The sequence below is a fragment of the Ochotona curzoniae genome, unplaced genomic scaffold (assembly GCF_017591425.1).
Source record: "Ochotona curzoniae isolate NIBS_2020 unplaced genomic scaffold, NIBS_Ocur_1.0 contig_676, whole genome shotgun sequence".
NCBI classification, from domain to species: domain Eukaryota; kingdom Metazoa; phylum Chordata; class Mammalia; order Lagomorpha; family Ochotonidae; genus Ochotona; species Ochotona curzoniae.
This window is the reverse complement of record NW_024466517.1, coordinates 99,865-104,906: the sequence shown is the minus strand read 5'-3', so window position 1 is coordinate 104,906 and position 5,042 is coordinate 99,865. Positions and strand designations below refer to the sequence as shown.

At 42.3% G+C, this 5,042-nt stretch overlaps 1 pseudogene; it reads right to left on the bottom strand.

The window, feature by feature from the left end:
• Positions 1-3,780: 3,780 nt before the first annotated feature.
• Positions 3,781-4,708, bottom strand: LOC121164426 (annotated as a pseudogene).
• Between the last annotated feature and the right edge of the window lie 334 nt (positions 4,709-5,042).

The window sequence follows — 5,042 nt, the reverse complement described above, 5'->3', positions numbered from 1 at the left end:
TATACATTTATGAAGGAAGAAATTATAAGCCTATTTTAATTTTAAATGTATACATATGAGGGGTCTTCAAAATTGTATGGAAATTGGGTATTACAAAATACTGCATGTATTTCAATTCCTCTGAAAGAGCCATTTTAGATTTACATGTCTTGAATTTTTTTAATTTGATTTTGTACTTTAAAAAATGGAGGTAGTGATAAAGAAAGGGGTCTTCCATATACTGCCTCACTCCCCAAATAGCTGCAGTGGCTGAAACAGGGCTGATCCAGCACCAAGATGTGGGAGCTTCTACATGGTACAGGGGCCTGAGCTCTTGACCATTCTCCACTGCTTCCTCACACTTAGCCAGTAGAGAGCTGCATCAGATATGAAACAGGCAGAGGTTGAACAAGTGCTCATATGGGTAATGGGTGACACAAGCAGCCAGCATCTTTATGTGGTCTGCCACAGTGCCTGTCCCTGGAAACACGCATGATAAATTAGATGAAAAAAGGACTTACTACCTTACTGAAATCTTTGTCCCTTTCCTTGGTCTAGTTTTTCTCTGCAGCAGAAGCATGTGAAGCTTCATTACATTTGCACATGCAGATATTAAAAAAAAATGAGCTTACAACAGCAAACCCTGCTAAGTCCTCTCTGGCTTCTTAGAGAAACCCTATAGCAGCAGTGGTCCTGTTAAGTAATTGTCTTTTCTCTCCTCCTGAACCAGTTATGAAGTTTGGATTGCATGCATTTTGTCAGGTCCAGGCAGTAGAGTGTGAAGATGAGAAGTTCTCTGATTGCAGTTTTCTTCACTGAGAGAGTGGATCCTAATGTCTGTGTAGAGTACAGTGTATTCTAGCATCAGATATTTGCTGTTTAAGTGACTTGCCACAGTCTGAGATTCTCTCCCATACAACCTCTTCTCCTCTTTCTTCCTATGGCTTATAATGGCCACAAATGATGTTGAAGTTTTGCAGTCAAACCTAAGGAATCCTGTTCTGTATTGGCCCATTTTTTTTTAAGATTTCTTTTATTTTTATTGGAAAGGCGGATATACAGAGAGCAGAGACAGAGAGGAAGATCTTCCGTCCAATGATTCACTCCCCAAGTGAGCGCAACGGCCGATGCTATGCCGATCCGAAGCCAACCCGGGTGCAGGGTCCCAAAGCCTTGGGCCGTCCTCGAATGCTTTCTCAGGCCACAGGCAGGGAGCTGGATGGGAATCGGGGCTGCAGGGACTAGAACCGGTGCCCATATGGGGTCCCGGGCGTGCAAGGCGAGGACCATAACCACTGCGCCATTGAGCCGGGCCCTGTATTGGTCCTTCTTGAACTGGCACAGCACTACCCACCATTACTGGAAAGTTTAAGGGCCACTTGGTGCTGTCCAGTCTGGATCTGTGTGATGTCCACATCTACAACAGGGAAGAAATACAAGTAACTGTTCTCCTATTCCATTCTAGACATTTGGACCAATTTTTTTTTCAGTCAAACTTCTTACTAAATAGATATGAATACATAGAAAAAGAGAGAAACAAAGAGTGAGAGTGTTAGGAGAGTATTCCACTGACATCAAGCATCAAAGAGATAGGAAAAAAAAAAAAAAAAACTTTCATCCACTAGTTCTCTCTCCAAGTGGCAGCAACACCCAGAGCTGAGCTGATCTGAAGCCAGGAGCTAGGAGAGGCCAACCTCTCAGGATCTCCCACCCTGGAACTGTTCTCTTACCACAAAATGTGCTAAATTTAAATTGTTGTTTGACATTTTAGTCTGTGCAGTCTGGATATTCCCTTCTAACAGCTGTGTGTGTGTGTTTCGGATGCCTTTTTGCTTTATGTGGCTGTTTTCATCCTTTCAGTGATTAGAACGTACTGTAGATACAGAACTCGAATGAGATATTAATAGTGTAAATCATCTCACATTGCCATTTACCGATTATATAACCTTGGACAAATTACTCATCTTTCTTAAACCTCAGTTTGTTATATATTTGTATGATAGGAGGACAAAGATAATACAACAGACTTTCCCCACCTGCTTGCTCACTATTCAAGTGACCGACATGACAGTGCTGGCCAGAGCTAAAACTGGAAACTCAATCTCAGTGGGTGGCCCAGCAGCTAACATTTTGAACACTGGCTCTGCCTCCACAGGAGATGTAATAGCAAGAACTTAGAATCAGGACATGCAATCAAACTAAGCACTCCAATATGGGATGTGGTCATATTTTTTGGGTGTAAGATGCCCAAACTTCTGTTTTGTTGTTGTTGTTGTTGTTGTTGTTTAATGTAAGTTATAGCTTCAAACTCATGTAGTCATTGTATTAAATGAGTTAAGTCACATAACACCACATAGACCTTGGCTCATATATGTGTGGAAAACGTTAGATGTCCACAGCAGGTGCAGGAATCAGTGATGGCCACTTCTGTCCACTATGATTCATTGCGTTGCGTGCTTCTTTGTTGTATTTGCAAGTGCTATCCTTTATATTGATTTCTCACATGCTACACTCAAAACTGACCTCCAGGTTTTCCAATGTCTTATTGCCAGCAGAGTGAGCATCATTTTTTATTTACTTATTAATTTGTTTAAAAGAAGTGGAATAAATAATACAGGAGACTAGCAAAGTCTGTATTACTTTCTTTAAGCATTAGGATCAAGTTCTTATCTCATCTCTGGTTACTATTTAATTTTAATAAATGAAGCATAATCCAACCTAAAAAATTGAGAAATATTTATCATGTTTGATATTTTCTTTTGAACATCTTAGTGCAACAATAATTTTGCATCTTTGGAGCCATAATTGCCTTGCCTAACCCTGGTTCTTCTTGGCTTTTCCCTTCCTCTGCTGGTCACTGGCACCTGAGCTGGTTATTTTGTCCATCTGATATTGCTCTTGTCCTTCCTCCATGTTGCCTTCTCACTTAGCCTTTTCTATTGTCCTCTCTAAGTTTATTCCCTCCCCTTGTTTCTCAGCTCCCTGTGGTTTTCTGTTTATGTTACTCAGGGCAGTTCTCCACCTACCAATATTCGGAAACAGAGAGCTGCTGCAGCCAATCTGCTTACTGTCTGGTTTTAAATCATGTGATTTATGAGCTGCAGTGACATGCTTTTAATCTGTCTTGCTGCAGCTCTGAGTCTGTAACATGCCTGACTGGATGGCAGTGCCTGGAAGAGACAGAGCAGGGAATCTGGGGAAAACTGGAGGGTTTACACAACTAATGTTTTTAAATGTGCATCAAATCCAATGAGGCCAAGGTTGGAATTTCTATAGAATTCCAGGACTGCCTTAATCACATTTTTGCTGAGAGTAGGAGGTGAAAGAAATGGGAAATTCACTGAGCTCTATTAAGGAGCCAAAGAATTATTAGCTGCTCTAACAAAGGCTCCTGTATCTCCAAAGAAAATGGTTCACTTTCAAACTAAGTAGAGGAATAAACATCTCTGCTCCCAAGGCATCTCATCCAGAACCTTTGGAATGACCTGGAGTCATTAATGAGACTGAAACCTCATGGAAGCTAACAGGGTCTCGAAAAGAAGAATGGAGTGAGAAGGATTGAGCATCCTCCACCATTGGACATTCAGCTGCCTGGAGACTCAGCCCCTAACTCACAGATGAGGGATGGTATGGCAGAAGGTGCAGGTGAAGGACAGAACACAGTAGGAGGTCCAGACTGTTCACTTTTGTTAGAAAATGAGTCATCTGTTGCTGAGAAGGTCTGAGATTCACTGAAAGCGGGAATGACGATTATTGTTAACCTGCTTGACAACCCCACAGAAAGGAATTGTGGGAAGTCACTGAGTCAACTGAGACTGGGCTGGCCAGGTGTCTATTTTCACTACGGATCAAGTTTTCCCAGAATTTCCATGAATGTCATCCAAGGTTATCATTGAAATGTGAACCTAGGTCTACATGGTGCTTCAGATACCCATACAGCTCATTCATGCTCAGCTCCTTGGCAACGTGAACAAGGTAGCAACAGATGTTTTGCTCCTGAAAGAAAGTCTCCTTTCAGAAGACCATGCTTGCCATCATGCAGTCTGTTGTCTCTCTGACAGTGTACAAGGAACTGCAGACAGCACATTCTTGAGGAGGATGATAAAACTCAGCCAGGTGCCAGTTTATCAGCCATGGCTTTTTTATTGGGGCTGTATCATGACATGGTGAGGTTTCACATCCCTGTACATGATTCCTCTGCTGTGGCTGTAATCCAGAGCTGCAAGTAGCTCATACACAGGAAACTGGACATCAAAGTCTGTGAGGAGATGGTAGAATTGCTTATAATCAGTATTATGAATATATTCAAACACCAAAATTGATACCTTAATAAAAGAATGATTCATTTTGTTGTTGTTGTTGGAAAGGCAGATTTAGCAGAGACAAAGTTCTATCTTCTGGTTCACTCCTCAAATGGCTGCAACAGCCAAAGCTGAGCTGATCTGGGGCCAGAAGCCAGGAGCTACCTCAAGGCCTCTCAAATGGGTGCAGAGTTTCTAGGCTTTGGCCATCCTTTGCTGGTTTTCCAGACCGTAAGCAAGGAGCTGGAAGGGAATCAAGTAGTAGGGATATGAACTGGCATCAATATTGGTCCCAGCCTTGCCAGGTAAGGATTAAGCTCCGTGGCTATTGTGCTGGGCACAAGCTGGTGTCTTTCACTCAGGATCCTTCACTGTGTCAATCAATTTAATGATATTTGCTCCACTATGAAGATATCCCAAAATCTTAACTTTTCATAAGTTTATTTTCCCCCCTCAAGCCTCAAGCAGCTGCAATGGCCAAAACTGAGGCTATCCAAAGCCAGGAGCCAGGAATAATTTCTGGGTCTCCATGTAGGTTCAGGATTGCAAGGCCTTGTGCCATCCTTGACTGCTTTCCAAAACCACAAGCAGAGAACTGGATGTGAAATCCAGCAGCTGAAACACAGACCAGCACATGCCAGTCAGGTACTTTGGCCACCAGGCTACTATGTTTGGGCCTAAACAGTATATTTTGAGGAAAAATGAAAATGATTTGAGCAAGCGCACAAAGAAATGGTCCACTATGAGTTAGAGTCAGAGAGT